The following is a 20,384-nucleotide window of genomic DNA, read 5'->3' on the forward strand; positions in this document are numbered from 1 at the left end:
GCAGGACTCAGCATGGCCTCTTCCCACCGCCTGAACCACCAGGACCCTCTTCAACAAGGGACCTTCCTATGGGCTCTCGGCTGAGGTCAAGAACAAGATTGCTTCCAAGTATGATCATCTGGCAGAAGAAGATCTTCACAACTGGATAGAAGAGGTGACAGGCATGAGCACTGGCACCAACTTCCAGCTGGGCTTAAAGGATAGCATCATCTTCTGCGAACTCAGAGACAAGCTACAGCCAGGCTCAGTGACGGTCAACGAGTCCTCATTCAACTGGCCTCAGTTGGAGAATATTGGCGACTTTATTAAAGCTATTCAGGCTTACGGCACGAAGCCACATGACATACTTGAAGCAAATGATCTCTCTGAGACTGGAAACACGACCCAGGTTCAGACGACTCTGGTGGCTCTAGCAGGTCTGGCTAAAACAAAAGGATTCCATACAACCACTGACGTTGGAGTTAAGTATGCAGAAACACAAACAAGACGTTTTGATGAAGGGAAATTAAAAGCTGGCCAAAGTGTCATTGGTCTACAGATAGGAACAAACAAATGTACCAGCCAGGCAGGTATGACTGCTTATGGGACTAGGAGGCATCTTTATGATCCCAAAATGCAAAGTGACAAACCTTCTGACCAGGCCACAATTAGTCTGCAGATGGGTACTAACAAAGGAACCAGCCAGGCAGGGATGTTAGCACCAGGTACCAGAAGAGACACCTGTGATCAGAAGCTAGTATTATAGTCAGTGGACAACTCAACAATTTCTCTACAGAAGGGTACCAACAAAGTTGCTTCCAAGAAAGGAATGAGCGTGTATGCGCTTGGGCAGCAAGTATACGATCCCAAATACTGTGCTGCTCTGACAGAATCTGTCATTCACAACAAAAGCCAAGAACAGGAACAAATGGTTTGGAAATCAGTGACGCGATTACCAGGCAGAAAACCCCAATGAATTGCATGGCGAGTACCAGGATGACTACCCCAGAGATTACCAATATAGCGACCAAGGTATTGATTATTAGATCCACCCAGAAGGAGCTCAGCATTTAGTCCATTGTTTTTATTCAGTAGGAACCAAGCTAGCCTTCAGTAATTTTTATCTTGTCTTCCTAAAACACCATTAAGCTCATTGTACTTTTAAGAAAAATTGCCTTACTTACATTCCTTTTTCCTTTTTCTGTCTCTTCCCTTCAGTATCTTCCCTCAATAGTTGCCTTTTAGTGCTGTAACAGTTAAATCCTACAGCATCATCAATAACTCACATATGAAGTAAAAAGGAATACTGTGAAAGGGAGTACTCTTGTACAGCCAGTTCTTTTATGCAAAAATCTATGCATTTTTACAATCTTACATTAAACTGGCATTTTCAAACAATAGGAGGCTTTTTTTTTTTCCTACAGTTTCATGTATCTGGTTTCTACATGAAGACTAAACTCATGCTTATTGCTAAATGTGGTCTTTGCCAACTAAATCTAAGATGCAGCATCTTAGAAATATAGGTATCAATGTTTCTATAGTATTATTTACTAATTTTTAGTCATATCAGTGTGCAAAAAAAACAAGAAAAATACTGTTTTGTTCTTAAACTTAGCTTTACTTCAACACGACAAACTATATGAAAAAGATTATATGATGTAGATTGTATGATATAGATTTTATGATGTATGATTTAGAGATTGTATAACGTAGAGGAAAAAAACACAAAAAACACAGGACTGAGGAGGATAATTTTCTTTTGTTTTTCCTTTTTTTTGAGACAAGAGTCTCGCTGTTGCCCAGGCTATAGTACAGTGGCACGATCTCAGCTCACTGCAACCTCTACCTCCTGGGTTCAAGCGAGTTTTCTGCCTCAGCCTCCTGAGTAGCTGGGACCTGTAAGTGTATGCCACCAAGCCCGGGTAATTTATTTTTAGTAAAGATAGGGTATCACCATATTGGCCAGGCTGGTCTCGAACTCCTGACTTGGTGATCTGCCTGCCGCAGCCTCCCAAAGGCCTGGGATTACAGACATAAACCACTTCACCGGGCCAGGAGGATAGCTTTCTAGTAATATCCAGCATTAACATGGGACATGCTTTCTTATGTCTGAGTATGAATTTCCACAGGCAGGGAAGAGTAGCCTAGATAATCCCTAAGGTCTATAGATTCTGTGGGTTCTATGAAAAAACTTAAAGGATTGTTATGTTTTTTAATCATTTTTTATTTTCCTTAGACCCAGTTTGTATGTTAGAACTTAAAGAACCATTTCTAGCTAAAGAATCTAGGTGGGGCCGGGCGCGGTGGCTCAAGCCTGTAATCCCAGCACTTTGGAAGGCCGAGGCGGGTGGATCACAAGGTCGAGAGATCGAGACCATACTGGTCAACATGGTGAAACCCCGTCTCTACTAAAAATACAAAAAATTAGCTGGGTGTGGTGGCGCAAGCCTGTAATCCCAGCTACTTAGGAGGCTGAGGCAGGAGAACTGCCTCAGCCCAGGAGGCGGAGGTTGCGGTGAGCCGAGATCGCGCCATTGCACTCCAGCCTGGGTAACAAGAGCAAAACTCCGTCTCAAAAAAAAAAAAAAAAAAAAAAAAATCTAGTGTATTCTTGAAACAAGAGTTCCAGGAACAGGTGGGGTATGGTGGCTCACACCTGTAAGCCCAGTATTTTAGGAGGACAAGGTGGGCAGATCACTTGAGATCAGGAGTTGGAGACTAGCCTGGCCAACATGGCAAAACCCTGTCTCTACTTAAAGTACAAAAATTAGCTGGGCATGGTGACATACGCCTGTAATCCCAGCTACTCAGGAGGGGCTGAGGTAGGAGAATCGCTTGAACCTGAGAGGCAGAGGTTGCAATGAGCTGAGATCATGCCACTGCACTCCAGGGTGGGCGGCAGAGTGACACTCCATTTAAAAAAAAAAAAAAAGATTCCAGGGACAACAAGAACAACTCCTGAGATACGGAAGAAAAAAAAAAAAAACAAAAAACCTGAGACTAAGGTAATATAACAGGCAGTAATTTTCCTACCACTACATTTATTTGATAACAGCTTTAGAATTATCTAGAGTGTAGTACCTGTATACTCTGAGTCACGGCTTACTCAGAGTCACTGTGAACTTGTGTTTACTTTGTAGTAGGCGGTATAAAACTATCAATGCACATTGGGCTCAGTATCAACAGGGCATACCTGCCAAGAAAAGTTTGCTACAGTAGTTTGGTCCAAACAATACTTCAGTTACTGAGCAACATGCTGCTGTCATCAGGATCCGGCAATGCATTCTCAATCAAAATGCACATTAGATTCCAGGTACAACACCAAAACCAAACTCCAAATCCCATCCACTCTCAGGCCTCCCAGGAAGGATTTGCAGAGTGAGAAACACACCGCCCTACCCTGCTTCTCCCGGCTTCCCTAGAACCATTTCTGCTTAGGTAGCACCAAAAGCAGGCTTTCTACTTCAGGGACAGGAAGGGTCAGAGACAGAATTCTCCATGTTCACTTCACCAAACAATATTTCAACTACTTATCAAAAGCTTCCTGTGCTGTGTACAATGATACACATGAGCCTGCTTAGTCCTTATGATTCTTCCAGGTAGGTGTGTTTGTGCTCACAAAGCAGGTAAGAGAGGTGGAAGCTCAGGAGTGTCCTATCCAGAGGCACACAGGGAGTAAGCACAGCTAGGCTGGACCAGGTCTTCTGACCCCACGTCCAGTACTCTTTTGGCCACACCATTTGTCCACACTCTTCCAAGCCTATGCCAACTTGGACACCCCAAAGAGAACATCTGAAGATCCCCTCCTAGAAAGCAGGCCTAATGATCCAGCAACTAATGCCTGGCTTTTCAGTTAAGAGTGGAGTTTGCTGGCTTCATTTTTTCACCTTTATTTCAGCTGACAGGCAGAGCTTTGGAGAAACTCAAAACAGAAGGAGAAATTATTGTGCACTGGTCCCTTCATTTAAAAATGCTTTTCAGAGGCCAGGCACAGTGCCTCACACCTGTAATCCCAGCACTTTGGGACGTGGAGGTGGGCAGAGCTCAGGAGTTCGAAACCAGCCTGGGCAACACGGTGAAACCCCGTCTCTAGTAAAAAAAAAAAAAAAATACAAAAACTTAGCTGGGTGTGGCGGCATGCGCCTGTAGTCCCAGCTACTCGCAAAGCTGAGGCAATAGAACTGCTTAAACCCAGGAGGCAGAGGTTGCAGCGGGGTGAGATCGCACCACTGCACTCCAGCCTGGCTGACAGAGCAAGACTCTGTCTTAAAAAGAAAATGCTTTTCAGAGGCCAGGTGCAGGGGGGCTCACGCCTATAATCCCAGCACTGTGGGGAACCAAGGCAGGCGGATTACCTGGGCCCAGGGGTTCAAGACCAACCTGGCAACATGGCAAAACTCTGTCTCTACAAAAAATACCAAAAAATTAGCCAGGCGTGGTGATGCATGCCTGCAGTCCTAGCCACTCAGGAGGCTAAAGGTGAGAGAATCACCTAAGCCTGGTGAGGTTAAGACTGCAGGGAGCCAAGATCACTCCAGCCTGGGCAATATAGTAAGATATCGTCTCTTTAAAAAAAAAAAAAAAAAAAAAAAAAAAGGCCAGGCTCATACCTGTAATCCCAACACTTTGAGAGGACAAGGCAGGTGGATCACCTGAGGTCAGGAGTTCAAGACCAGCCTGGCCAATACAGTAAAATCCCATCTCTACTAAAAATATAAAATTAGCAGGGAGTGGCAGTGATGGCCTGTAATCCCAGCTACTCAGGAGGCTGAGGCAAGAGATTTGCTTGAACCCGGGAGGCAGAGGTTGCAATGAGCCGAGATTGCACCACTGCCCTCCTGCGTGAAAAAAGACTCTGTCTCAAGAAAAAAAAAAAATTGCTTTTCAGGGAAACACACACCACATTCTCACCACCTCCAATAATAACAGACAGTGACTGGGCCCCAGTGTTTTATCCATCTCCAGGTTTACTCCCAAGAAATCTGCAGTGGGAAAAAGCATCCACTAAAGACTTCCTTGAACATTTTGAGAGACTTAGGCTATCCAGTTCTTTCCTCTCCAAATCTAAGAGTACAAATAGTGTTAATATTTATTATGTAATAGACTCAGAAAACTGTGTTCCTGTGACCACATGCATTTTTATTATACAACATTCATGCCGATTGTACTGGACCTGGAGCATAATTTAATTTTTTAAATGACTATGGAGGTTTGTTATTGTATTGTTGATTTTACGACATATTATTGGTCCCATCCATGATTTATTTGATGCCAAGGCCTTGATCAGGAAGTTAACACCCAAATATGGCATTTTTCCTGTGGGAACACACCACTTGCTTTAAAACACCTGCTTTTAGAAGGGAGTCTTTTATGAATGCAACACCCTAAAAAGCAGAGACTACCTGTTCAAGAAATCCCTGAATATGCAAAATATAACTAAGTTTTTGTTTCTTTTTTCTTTTTGAGACAGAGTCTTACTCAGTCATCCAGGTTGGATGGGGTGCAGCGGTGCAGTCTTGGCTCCCAAGCTCAAGCAACCTTCATCTTAGTTTTACAAGTAGCTGAGACTACAGGCACACACCACCACATTAAGCGAATTCTTGTATTTTGTCTAGAGTCAGGGTTTTGCCATGTTGCCTGGGCTGGTCTTGAATTCCTGAGCTCAAGTGATGTACCCACCTCAGCTTCCCAAAGTGCTGAGATTACAGGCGTGAACCACTGCACCTGGCTCCAAGTTCTTCTTTACTCAACATTCAGGAGCAAGAAACTGCAGGCCAGGCACGGTGGCTCACGCCTATAATCCCAACATTCCGGGCAGATCACTTAAGCCCAGCACTACAAGACCAACCCAAGCAAAACAGTAAAACCCCATATCTACAAAAGCAAGAATTAGCCAGGTGTGGTGGCATGTACCTGTGGTCCCAGCTACTCGGAAGGCTAACGTGGGAGAGTCCCTTGAGCCCAGGAGGTAGAGGCTGCAGTAAGCTGAGATTGTATCACTGTCTTCAGCCCTGGGCAACAGAGCAAGCCTGTCTCAAGAGCAAAACCAGGCTGTGTCTAGTAGCTCACACCTGTAATCCTAGCACTTTGGGTGGATCATCTGATGTCAACAGTTCAAGACCAGCCTGGCCAACATGGTGAAATACCAACTCTACTAAAAATACAAAACTTAGCTGGGCATGGTGGTGTGCACCTATCATCCCAGCAACTCAAAAGGCTGAGGCACAAGAACTTGAACTGCTTGAACGCAGGAGGCAGAGGTTATAGTGAGCCAAGATGGTGCCACTGCACTCCAGCCTGCACGACAGAGCAAGATTCCATCTCAGAAAAACTAAACTAAAAATGAAGTTGCAGATGACAGGTTGGAGTAAGTTCCAAGTTCTTTTCTACCCTTACATCGGTGGTCCTCATCTCTGGCTGCACATCAGTGTCACATGAAGACACTTTAAAAAACGACTCTGTGGTTCGAGTTAGTGTTTGGGGGTGGGGGGAAGACTATGTTAGGCCCTACCCCAGAGCACCTGACTCAGAATTTCTGGGGGTAGGCTCAGGTCAGTATTTTTTTAAAGCTCCTCACATAATTATATGTACATCCTGGGTTGGGAACTGCCCTATGCCAGTGGCTCTCCAACTTAAGTGTGTATTAGAATCACACCAAGGCTTTCTTAAAACACAGATTCACAGGCCCCATCTGAACCTTTCTGATTCAGCAGGTCTGGGCTAGGGTTCTAACCATTTCCAGGTGATGTTGACGCTGCCGTTGCGGCACAGTAAGAACCACTGCATTACACCATCTTGGTTGAACAATAATAACAGTTACACTATATCAATTTTACTGTATTGGACACATCTTTGTGGCAATGTGTAAGAAAAAAATAGAGCAAAGAAAATATATATATAAATTTTACTATAAAAATATTCGGACATGTCTCTATAAGAAGAGGTCTAAGATTTTAGAAAGGTTTTCAGAAGTGTGGGCCAAATAAAAGAATTTTCTGCCTTAACCATCAATTAAAACAGGTAACTTCATTCGCTGGTACGCACTATCTCCTGAGAAATTTGGTTACTAAAGTTAAACCCAGATAAAATCAGATGCAATTCAACTCAACTCTCAGCAAGCACCTCCTATGAGATGGCTCAAGGCATCTGCGGGCACACATCGTCAGTCAGTCATCCTCTCCTCCCTCAGGTGGTGAATGACTAGCAGACACAACTGCAGTGCACACAAATAACCATGCAGTCAGACCGGGACCGCTGAGGTTACAGTGAGAACCAGAGGGCAGACACTTCAGAGGCACCTAGGGGAGGATCAACGCAGGAAGAGGCCTTCTAGCTCACGTTCAAGGGACCCGCCAGCTTCCAGTGTTCCACTGCCCGTGACCAATTCTGCAGTACCAGGCGGCTTACTCCCTGTCCCACAGCGTGCATCTGGACCTTGTCCCCAGACATTAGAGGAGTAATCAGGAACTACAGGCTGATCTGATTTCCCAGTTCCATGGTCTACCTACCTTTGTACTTGTTTTAACAATTAGCCCAATGCCTCCTCACACATAGAAAGTACTCGCTGACATGGTGGCTCACACCTGTAATTGGGAGACTGAGGCAGGTGGATCATTTGAGGTCAGGCGTTCAAGATCAGCCTGGCCAACATGGTGAAACCTCATCTCTACTGAAATTACAAAAATTAGCCTGGCATGATGGCACATGCCTATAATCCTAGCTACTCAGGAAGTTGAGGGAGGAGAATCACTTGAACCCAGAAGGTGGAGGTTGCAGTGAGCCGAGAAGGTGCCAGTGGGCAACTGAGCCAAAAGAAAAAAAAAAGAGAGAGAGAGAAAGAAAGTACTTGCTGAATACTTGGAAGTAAATGATAAAAGAAATCTGGATGGTAGGACATACACATGGGCAAAGATTTCATGACTAAAACACCAAAAGCAATTGCAACAAAAGCCAAACTAGACAAATGAGATCCAATTAAACTAAAGAGCTTCTCCACAGCAAAGGAAGCTATCATCAGAATGAACAGGAAAACTACAGAATAGGATAAAATTTTTTGCATTCTACCCATCTGACAAACTAATATCCAGAATCTACAAAGAACTTAAACAAATTTACAAGAAAAAAAAAAAACATCAAAAAGTGAGCATAGGATATGAACAGACACTTCTCAAAAGAAGACATTTATGTGGCCAACACATGAAAAAAAAACCTCATCATCACTGGTCATTAAAGAAATGAAAATCAAAACCATAATGAGATACCATATCAAGCCAGTGAGAATGGCAATTATTAAGTCAGGAAACAAAAGATGCCGGCAAGGCTGTGAAGAAACAGGAACGCTTTTACACTGTTGGTGAGAGTGCAAATTAGTTCAACCACTGTGGAAGAAGACAGTGTGGTGATTCCTCAAGGATCTAGAACCAGAAATATCATTGGACCTAGCAATCCCATTACTGGGTATATACCAAAAGGATTATACTGTAAATCATTCTACTATAAACACACATGCACACGTATATTTACTGCAGCACTATTTACAATAGCAAAGACTTCGAGCCAACGGAAGTGCCCATCAAGGAGAGACTGGATAAAGAAAACGTGGCACATATACACCATGGAATATCATGCAGCCATACCAAACAATGAGTTCATGTCCTTTGCAGGGACATGAATGAAGCTGGAAGCCATCATTCTCAGCAAACTAACACAAGAACAGAAAAACAACACTGTATGTTCTCACTCATAAGTGGGAGTTCAACACATGGACACAGCTAGGGGAACATCACACACCAGGGACTGTTGAGGGATAAGGGGCAAGGGGAGGGAGGGCATTAGGACCAATACCTAATGCATACAGGGCTTAAAACCTAGATGCTGGGTTGACAGATGCAGCAAACCACCATGGCACCTGTACACCTATGTAACAAACCTCCACGTTCTGCACATGTATCCCAGAACTTAAAGTAATATTAAAAAAGAAAAGAAATAAATCTGGAAGGTAAACCTAACACACCCCAGGGGAGCACACAGTTAGAGAGGTTCTGATCACTAGTCCTTTGCTAAGCTGCATCCTCATTCCAGCTTAACACACCAAGTGTGCTTGACTAACCAAGAAGTATTCCTAATTATGGTAATATGTAAAAGCTGGTGTTGGAATGGCAAGGTGGAAAAGAAAGTTTGCTCAAGGTTTCTTTCTGCAAATTTGGAAATAATAATAGAAGATTCCTCAGAGGAGAGCTTATTAATGCAGGGACAGAGGGTTGGCTTCTCCTGCAACCTGCACTCTCAGCTCCACTCTGGCTAACGCATTGTAGTGGGTGCTCAAGTCATGGTCTTCCAAAGTGGAAATAACTTGTTGAATTTATTATTGAGTCTTGAGAACATTTTTTAAATTATTCACACATAATTAAACATTCAGCAATTAATACAGCTGAGGAAACAGAGGTGGCAAGCAGTCAATTTCAAAACGAAAATGCAGCATTACCAACTGGGTATATAAAATTTCTCTTACACACCCACCAGCCAGCTAAAGCACTATCAAGAAAGTTTGGTATCTAAAGACCCCTGACAGAGAAAATACTCAGAAGGAAAAGCTTTCCTCAAGATGAGAACACTCACAAACTCTTTTCTATTGTTAGAAGGACTTAAATAAATGCAGAAGTGCTGAGAGTAGCCTTCGAAGAGCTAATGTAGCAGGGATGAGCAGACTGCAGGCTCTGTACCTCCCACTAGAACACAGCTCCCAGGCAGCCTCTTCTGCTTAATAGCTGGATGTTAGCATATCCTATTTTTGACAAACAGAGTTTGCTAGACTCAATCTCTGAGGTTACTCACAGCACTTTTTTTTTTTTTTTTTTTTGAGATGGAGTCTCACTCTTGTCACCCAGGCTGGAGTGCAGTGGTGTAATTTTGGCTCGCTGCAACATCTGCCTCCTTGGTTCAACCAATTCTCCTGCCTCAGCCTCCTGAGTAGCTGGGATTATAAGCACCTGTCACCATGCCCAGCTAATTTTTGTATTTTTAGTAGAGACAGGGTTTCTCCATGTTGGTCAGGCTGGTCTCGAACTCCTGACCTCAGGTGATCCGCCTGCCTCAGCCTTCCAAAATGCTAGGATTACAGGCGTGAGCAACGTACCAGGCCATTACTTCTTTTTAAACTAAAATGTATTTCAATTTTATTTTTAAAGGACAGAATCAAATATCAAATGATCAAACATTAAAATAGCCCCAAATTAGGTCAGGTGTGGTGGCTCACGCCTGTAATTCCAGCATTTTGGGATGCCAAACCAAGTGGATCACTTGAGGTCAGGAGTTCAAGACCAACCTGGCCAATATAGTGAAACCACATTTCTAATAAAAATACAAAAAAATTAGTTGGGCATGCTGGCATGTGCCTGTAATCCCAGCTACTCGGGAGGCCTAGGCAGGAGAATCACTTGAACCCAGGAGGTGGAGGTTGCAGTGAGCCAAGATCACAACACTGCACTCCAGCCTGGGTGACAGAGACTCCATCTAAAAAAATAAAATAGCCCCAAATTAAAGTATTACTGATTACTGGATTCTTCTTGGTAAATATTTCCCAAATAAAAGTACTGAAAAAAGAAAAAAGAAGTATTTCTATTTTCTTTAATTGTGAGTATTCTGACCAAAGTTGTTTTCACTTTCTGTTGATTAAAGAATACTGTATTGCCATGATTTAAACTGAACTCTTTTGAATGGATGGATTTTTAACCACTTTCTGTCACATGAAAGTAATGAAGACACCATCCTAACTTCTAGCATAGTATGGCACCCAGATATTTGTGTCTCAATGGCATCAGAAACCTAAAATGAATCAAGACTGTAGTTCACCGAATAGTGAAATAGTATTAATTCTAATTGTAAATTACAGACAGAATTAAAATTTATTTTTCCTTTAAAGGAGAGTAGGTATACAACAAAGGAATCAATATAAACAAGATCATAAAATGGAAATAAGCTATTAAAACACATTTCAGAAGTATTAATATATACCTGATATGCTAAATCTATGTCATTTTTTCTATTCAATGAGAAGGTCCAGTAGGATTTTTTTAAAGCATTATTTCGTTAGTTCTCTCAGGTTATAATATTTAATTGAAAACAACATAATTTTTTTAAAAATATGCCCAAATATTCCACTAATTATCATTGCTCTTCCCCTTACCACAGTTAGCTTGAATCAATGAGGCCTCGATGTATTTAATTCCAATCATAACCTCAGGCTACGAATTAAATAACATCCACCAGTGTGATGGAAAATGCCCAACCATTTTCATTCCACTTTACGTGGCTCCTAGGCTCTTAGGCACACATGGTGAATGTCTTAGGTTCAAACAGCAATTGCAGGCTGGGCGCAGTGGCTCACACCTGTAATCTCAGCACTTTGGGAGGCAGAGGAAGGCGGATCACTTGAGGTCAGGACTTCGAAACCAGCCTGGCCAACATGGTGAAACTAAAATCACTCCACTAAGAACACAAAATTAGCTGGGAGTGGTGGCGGGCGCCTGTAATCCCAGCTACACAGGAGCCTGAGGCAGAAGAATCACTTGAACCCAGGGGGCAGAAGTTGCAGTGAGATGAGATTGTGCCATTGCACTCCAGCCTGGTGGACAGAGTGAACTCTGTCTCAAAAATAAAAAAGTCAATTGCACTAGCCCAGTATTTCTGAAAATCCAGGAAACTCGTTTCCAGAGGCTGACAGCCACAGAACTAGAGTTAGCACACATCCAGGGAGCCTCAGAGGAGTGTGGCGCTAACTTGAGCTGTGGAGTCACCTATGAGGCTTCCTCAGGAGGGTTGGGAAACAGGCTGTCTGGTTACCAACAGGAAATGTTCTCTTCTACCCCAAATGATGCTGTTGTTCTTGACTTCAAAAACAAATCAACTGAGGGGCAAATTAAAGAGGAATAACCAAGACTGTGTGAGACCTGAACCGGTCACTGGAGATGGTTTGGCTCACCATAAGGCTTCTGATTTTTCCTGCTCCCTTTCCCTTAGGCTGAGATTATACCAAGAAAAAAAGTCACTAAGGAAAAATGAGAAAAAATACATTTCTTTGGGTGCATATCCACAGGCAGCCAAAATAGTTTTAAAAACCAATATGGACATAGAGTTTATAGACCACATTTGATCCTCTGAGCTCACCAAATTCCCTGTTCATGCTCCCAACTCAGGAAAATTATAAAAATGTAAAGTAAATATTTTTATTTATTTATTTTTGAGATGGAGCTTCACTCTTGTAGCCCAGGCTGGAGTACAGTGGCGTAATCTCGGCTCTCTGCAACCTCTACCTCCAGTTCAACTGATTCTCCTGCCTCAGCCTCCCGAATAGCTGGGATTACAGGTACCCGCCACCACGCCCAGCTAATTTTTGTACTTTTAGTAGACACAGGGTTTCACCATGTTGGCCAAGCTGGTCCCGAACTCCTGATCTCAGGTGATCCACCCACCTCGGCCTCCCAAAGTGCTAGGATTATAGGCATGAGCCATTGCGCCCAAATGTGAAGTAAATCTTAAACTCAGTCTGCCCACAGAGGACACAGAGTTCTCTCTAAACTCTCCAAAGCAAAAAAAAAAAAAAAAAAAGAAGTTTAACTATAATCATCTGACTGTGTTGTGAAAAAATATTTCAAGATTTTAAACTACAGAGAGGTCAAGAAGTCACTTAAGAGTACACAAAATAATAATATAAAAAGAAAAACACACCAAAAAAACAAGTAATTTTTAAAAAGTACACAAAACAGAGATGGGAAAAGGATAATGCAGCACCTACTCTAGTTGACTAAAATATATAATCTATATAGAAAATTCTATTAACCCTAGTTTTCTAAAATCATAAAAAAGCATCTATCTATCCTAAAGAGTAAGCATTCCTGTTGCCGGGCGTGGTGGCTCACGCCTGTAATCCCAGTACTTTGGAAGGCTGAGGCGGGTGGATCACCTGAGGTCAGAAGTTAGAGACCAGCCTGACCAATATGGTGAAACCCTGTCCTAAAAAAAAAAAAAAAAAAAAAAAACAACAAGAGTAAGCACTTCTAAGGAACTCTTACATTTTCTAAGCCTCAGTATATATATATTATTAACAACCAAAATAACTTTTCACTTCACATAACTATCATCTTATCAGATCGTTTCAGAGAATAGGTTACATGGGAATATGTCATGCAAATAAAGCAAGCACTGAGAGTCAAAAAAATTTAAAGACTTGAGTGAGTATTCACACACTATACTTGACCAAAGGCAAAGTAATGAAGGACATTCTATAGGCAAAATTCAGAGGTTTGCCTAAGTTTGGCAGACTGCTCATACAGAATGAATCATTTAACACCAACATGGAGATGCTTGACATCAAAATCATCACAAAACACTATCAAATTTCTTCAAGAAGAGAGTTTCAAGTACCATTAGAAATATTTGCAGTATTTTTCTAATGTATAATAAGGGTAAGTACCAAAGAGCTGAGGGCCTGATGCATTGTATTTTTAGCAGGGGAAAGAACTTAACATGTTTGATATCAAAGTGACCACTCATTTTGCCTAAAATTTGCTCATATTTGGTATAGTAAATGGCTTATTTCTTAGAAAACCAATGATTTTAAAGAAGGGCAAATTTATTTTCCTCTTGTAGACCATGGCTAACCGCAGTATGGCACAATTCTGGAGCAATCGGACCTCACCCAGATACAAAAATAGCAAAAAGGACTTTTGCTGCTGGCAGAAAAGTAACAAACATCTTTATTGATACTAGAAGGGCAGTGTTTTAAAATTTTCAATTAGGCACTGAAAAAAATCAGCCTTTCAGATAATCCAGAAAAGGAACAATTAAACTGTATTTTACAAAATGTAAAGTAATTGAATCATTCTTCTAGGGAAAGAATGGAGGGGGAAAAAAAGGAAAAAAAAAAAACCTGAGGTTGAATGCTAAAAACAGGATCCCACCTAAAGCACTGAGAAGAATCTAGGCTTCAGTTCCTTAATTCATGAAATGGGATAACAGTATCTTCCTTCCTCATTCTATAAAATGTTGTGAAAATTCAGTAAGAAACGTAAAAGGATGCAATAATCAGTAATTACCATTATTGTTGTTTTATAAGAAATTCCAGTTTTACTCCAAAAGAGGCTAATTATAAATTTAAGGAGATTACTACTTCTCAGTATATGCCCCAAATTAAGTATCGTTTCGATTTGTTGACTTTTTCTTAAAGAAACACCAAGATGGCTCCCGAAGATTCTCATCTCCTGGTATTCAACTTATTGAGAAATCTTTTCCCACAGAGTATGGGCTGGCCTTCATGTCTCATGTTTAATGAATAAAATAAGGCAGATTCAGCGACTGCATTGTAAAAGACAATGTGATGTCGCTCTCCTTGGCTCTCTTGTTTTATTCACTCTGGGGGAAGGCTATTGTCATGCTGTGAGGAACTAAGGCTTCTAGCCAACAACCACATAAGTAAGCTTAGTAGCCAACCTTCCAGCCCCAGCTGAGCCATCAGATGACTGCAGCCCCACCGGGCTACTTGACCGCCGTCTCCTGAAAGACGATGAGTCAGAATAATCCACCTAAAATGCTGACATCGTCCTGACCCTCAGAAAACATATGAGATAATAAATGTTTGTTGTTTTAATTAGCTGGGTGTAATGGAGCATACCTAGTCTCAGCTACGCAGATAGCTGATGTGGGAGAATAGCTCAAGCCTGGGGATTCGAGTCCTGGACAAGATAACAGGCAGGAAAGGAAAAGGAAAGGGAAAGGGGAAAAGGGAAAAAGGGAAAAAGGGAAAAAGGGAAAAAGGGAAAAAGGGAAAAAGGGAAAAAGGGAAAAAGGGAAAAACGGAAAGGGAAAGGGAAAGGGAAAGGGAGATAGAAAGAGAGATGTTTTAAATTGCTAATGGAGGCTGGGTGAGGTGGCTTATGCCTGTAATCCCAGCACTTTGGGAGGCCGAGGCTGGTGGAACACCTGAGGTCAGTAGTTTGAGACCAGCCTGGCCTATATGGTAAGACCCTGTCTCTACTAAAAATGCAAAAAAAAAAAAAAAAAAAGAAAAAAAAGAGCCAGATGTGTAGCAGGTACCTGTAATCCCAGCTACTAGGGAGGTTGAGGCAGGAGAACTGCTTGAACCTGGGAGGCAGAGGTTGCAGTGAACCGAAATCATGCCATTGCACTCCAGCCTGGGCCGCAAGAGCAAAACTTCATCTCAAAAATAATTTTTTTAAAAATTTTAATTAAATTGTTAATAAATTACTAACACAGAGCTTTTTTAAATTTTTTCTTCTTCTGAGATAGGGTCTCACTGTATTACCCAGACTGAAGTGAAATGGCACAATCTCAGCTCGCTACAACCTCTGTCTCCCAGACTCAAGCAATTCTCACGCCTCAGCCTCCTGAGTAGCTGGGACTACAGTGCGTGCCAACCACACCTGGCTAATATTTTTATCATTTTAGTAGAGATGGGGTTTCGCCATGTTGGCCAGGCTGGTCTTAAATTCTTGGCCTCAAGCAATCCACCTGCCTCAGTCTCCCAAAGTGCTGGGATTACAGGCATGAGCTACAGGCATGAGCTACTACACCGGGGCTAATACAGAGCATTTGACAGCATTCTGCTGATGCTTTGCCCACTGGTAGATATCATTGTTAGATTTGTCTGGTTTTTTCACAGTAACTTTAGATGCTGTCTGCTTAACGCACTATAAACAAACATATCTTAAGTCTGATTCTTGTATCCACCTATTATATTGCAATAAGTGAATAGCCGTTTGGGCTTTTTTGTTTTCCAAATAGGTTTTGCTTCTGTGATTCCCAGTAAATTTTTAATGGAATTTGACTTTCAGGGAGAAATACCTATGAGGAAAATTATATTTTCATGTAATCATACTGAATCTTATAATTCTAAAAACCAACCTATTATTACTTTATTTAAAAAAGAAAGAAAACCTATTCTATTCTAGCTCCACCAGCTCTAAACTTCTGCTTTCCAGTGTTCACGTTGCAGCCCTTGTGTGACTGTTACTTGCAGCCAACCTTATGAAGGTTTAAAGAACCTTCAGACCTAAAATGCCCATGAAGAGATGCGATTCCACTAAGGCCAAACATCCATTCCAAAGTTTTAAAAGGCTGGGTACCATGGCTCATGCCTGTAGTCCCAGCTACTCAGGAGCCTGAGGTGGGAGGATCACCTAAGCCCTGGAGGACAGGGTTGCAGTGAGCCATGATTGCTCCACTGCACCCTAGCTTCGGTGACAGAGTTGGGACTCTATCAGAAAGGAAGGAAAGAAAGAAAAAAACAAAAAAAATTTTAATAAAATAGAAAGTTAAAAAAAAACCATCAGATGGAGGAAGGGAAGGAGGAAGGGAAGAAAGCAAGCAGGAAGGGGAAAGGAAGGAGATGAAGAAAACAGAATTTGAAAAATCTGGAGAAAATATATAATGAGAGAGAAAGAGGTGGAAAAGGAAGAAAGAATGAGGAAAGCAATGAAGGAAAGATGAAAGAGAAAAAAGTATAAAAGACAAAGAAAGAAAAAAGGAAAGAAAGGAACAGAAACAAGGAAGAAAGGAAATAATTTTTTAAAAAGCCATTCGCAAAAAAGCAAAATCTTTCAACCACAATTTTTTCCCCTCCATTCTGAAAATGCAGAAGAAAAATAAGAGGAAAAGGGAAGAATAAAAGTAAATTATTAATGATATGTCTTTAATCTTAATTTATTAAAAAGTATTTAATGAACAGCATTTCCACTGTTCAAGGCACTCAAGGTACACCTGTGCAAAGAAAAAACAAGACCCAGCTCTTGTGAACTTCAGATTTTTTAAATTCAAAAGACCAGTCCAGAAAATAGAATTGGCTATTTTTGCAGAAGCATTCAGATCCATCACAAATGAGAGGAGCCAAATATTAATAAAATTTTGAATTCCCAGGCTCCTGTGTGCCACTCTTATACACCCTACCATACATGATTTGCTAACCTAAGTTTTCCAAGACATGTGCTTTACCTGACCATTATAAAGTGATCACTAACGAGTTATTTCATTCTGCATGTAAGTTACACATTTTTTCAAATGCTAATGCCAACTATCAGAGTAGCCTGGAGCTTTTTTTTTTAATTTTGTTTTTTAAAAAGGTCCCTTAGGCAACTGGAAGTTTCCTTTCGTTTAGCCTTAATGATTATTGTCTGTACCAAGGACCCAGAAACAGAGTCAATACGGCCTTCAATTTCCTTAACTTAAATACAGAAAAGTACAGCAGCAATCAAAACACTTTTCAAACTATTTAGAAGCACCATTTTTCACCAATGAACTTTCCTATGGCACACTGTATGCTTTTAAAACCATTTGCCTCATATCAGACATTTAACAGGCAGAACTACTCAAGTTTTTACTTTAAAAAATGTTTTCTGGAGATATGAGAATCAGATTTTCTTAGAAAGTGGTTTAAAACATTATCTATAGTTGGCTTAGTGTTTAATTGGAGAGAGTGTAATTTAGATTGATGTGGAAACCTGTTCCTCCAATTATATGAAAATAGAGGCTTTTTTTTTCATGAACATGTATTATGAAATACTATATAAACTTATAAGACAGCCACATATTTAGTATATATATCTCCTATATTTACAAAAGAATTTTAGGTGGCTTACTATAACAGAAACACAGTAAGATGATCACATAAAGATAAAAATGTAGGACACTTTATAATGGAGAAAATAATTATCTTATTAAGTAAAATAATAATTATTGATGAAAAACGGTTACTGCAACTAAGACCTTATTTGACTTTGAGTTTCCAAACAGCTAACATCATTAGATAAGATGCACATTAGTATATCCTGTCTATCAAGAAAAGGACTTTTCCCTCTCACTCCTAGACAAGCTTACGTGTAAGCAATACTAAACATAAAGTACAGGGTCTTCAACAGTGTTTTGTAGATGATACAAATTTTCATGATGTGGCAGAGACCTCAAACTGGCAGCTCATGGGCCAGATTCAATCCACAGCTATCTTTTTTGACCTTCAGTGTCTAGAAGTTTTGTAATTTTATTACAAATTTAAATTACAATATATAAAACTTCACACATTTAACATAAGAACTCTGACTTATCCTTCTCTTGAAAAATCAGATTTGGGAACACTGGCCCTGTGTTTCCAAATGGCAGCAGTTGGCTGGAGCTGACTAATAGCTGTCCCCTTCTGCACTGCCGAGACCACCCTTGCCACCACTTACATCATCTACCCCTGTAAACATGTGGTGATCTCTTACAAAAATCTTACTCCACAAATTGTGTGCACAAGACAAAACCACGGGTCTCTGAAGGCCAGTCTGTGGGAGGCTAGAGTGATGGAGCAGACAGCAGGGGACAGAGCTCAGAGTTTGGGAGTGGGGGCATCTGTGTCTCTGTCTCTGTGCCTGTGCCTGTGCCTGTCTCTGTCTGTGTCTCTCTCTCTCTGCCTGAGAACCTCTCAGGGGATCTTTAACAACACATAGCTAAATTCCAAGGACTTTCAGGACTTTCCAAGAGTCCTCGGCCACAGGGTAAGAAATCATTGAGAGACCAGTATTTTATTGTTTTAAAGTAATATCCTGTTTTTGAACAAAAATCATGTATGCAGGACTGATACCGAGGGAGTGTATATTGGAGTATCATGGCTTGTGACCCAGCTAATTTGTTGAGCATTCATTCTAACCAACTGAAAATGTTTTGAAGATCACTCCTGTATTCTTGGAGCCCCACCATATACAACAGGTAAGAGGAGGGCTGCTCTGCCTCAAGAAGAACTAGGAAGGCCAACCCTGCTTCCACCTCCTGAAGCAAAAACTTGTTCTCGGTGAATGAGTGGGTCCCGTGTCACCAAGCCCATCACTCTTCAAAGGCAGTTAACTCTAATGGCTCTGCCAAGAGCCAGAGCACAGTATCACTGGCCAAGGAACTCCCTGGAACGTTCCTGAAGGGCATGCATTCTAAGTTGTTGACTATAGAAAAATCCATAGATTCAGCAGTCTGGCATGCAGTTGGCAAAGCAAACATTTATGACTAAAATGAAAGTGACAGGAAATAGAGGGCCATTCCATGGAAAGCAGATGTAGGAATAACAAGGGCAGGGTCTAAACTTTTCTCAAGAAAGGGCTTTGGGTCTGCTGAAGGGCCAAATCAAGGAATGGACTCAAAGACTCAGAATTTCACACTACAGAGCGGGTGTTTACAAACTGTTTTAAAGCAGCAAACCAACTTTCTAAACCAATTCTTAGACTCAACTCCAATTCTGTATATAAAACAGCAACGAATGCAGCTGTCTTCATACTGCACAGTGGGTAGGAAGCCAGGATTTTCATAAACATACATCTATTCCTCCTTCCCAGAAACCTGGCATCTCCTTGGAATCCTAAGACTCTATGGAACAGAGTTTTAATAAAAAAACAAACAAACAAACAAAAAAAAAAACCACCACCATGGAGAATAAAAGAGATAATGTTGGCCTAGAGATTTTTAAGGCAGATATTAACACCGTGACCATAATCAATACATTGAACTGAAGCCACTGATCAATTCTGATATCTAAATCATTTTTTTGAAACCATTATTGAAATAGATACAACATACTAATTAATATACAAATCAATGAACAAAGAGCTAACTCTTCCCTGGCAAAGCTCTCATCATGATGTAGAAATATATTAGAACCAACCACCTGTTCCTCGCCCCTCTGTAACTCTTAAAATGCCTTTCGACTTAATTACTTTACAAATCTAAATCTCTGTCTTCTTTAATTCAAATTATTGAGTAACCAGTACCTTTGTCATCTCAAATATTTTGAGAAGAAAAAATATGTAAACATTTTAAAAAATAATAAACAGCCAAAAATTTTAAATATTAAGCAACCAGTATTTTGTTCTTTATTTCCTTAAAAGGGAGAATCAATTCCACATTTTTCAATATCTGAGCTTAAAATTTGGTTTCTTAGATCCTTGATTTCATCATCTTTAGTGGTGGCACAACTCAGGGAGTTTTACAAGGCTTAGTTTAGAAATTCAGTGTCCATGTCTTGAAGACATCACTATCAGTTTGAAAAGAAAAGGGTAAACAGTAGTACGGCTGGATCCAGGAGAGAGGCCAGATTATTTATGCATCCACAACATTCTTTCCTATCCATCAATAGTTTAAAAACAAAAAGTAAAGAAGATGCTTTCCCTTCCCAAAGAATAAATACAACTGCACTTCAAGGGAAAAAAAGTCACCCAAATTTTCAACCAGTTACAAAAGCCTACAACGTTAGACCCCCACAACCGTCGAAGCTCATGTGTCTGCTGCACATTCCGAGTAAGCGTATGCCACAGAACCCATACATTCCAACACATTGAGCAAGCACACACACGCCTCCCTGGCTTCCCCAACCCTCA

General features: G+C 41.0%; 1 protein-coding gene and 1 pseudogene across 5 annotated transcripts in view; one reads left to right on the forward strand and one right to left on the reverse strand.

The window, feature by feature from the left end:
* IGF2BP2 (insulin like growth factor 2 mRNA binding protein 2) overlaps positions 1–20,384 on the reverse strand; it is a 179,366-nt gene that overhangs the window by 147,828 nt on the left and 11,154 nt on the right. The gene's annotated exons all lie outside the window — the stretch shown is intronic.
* LOC101044054 (calponin-3 pseudogene) lies at positions 45–1,035 on the forward strand (annotated as a pseudogene).

Source organism: Saimiri boliviensis, chromosome 8, assembly GCF_048565385.1.
Source record: "Saimiri boliviensis isolate mSaiBol1 chromosome 8, mSaiBol1.pri, whole genome shotgun sequence".
Lineage (NCBI taxonomy): Eukaryota > Metazoa > Chordata > Mammalia > Primates > Cebidae > Saimiri > Saimiri boliviensis.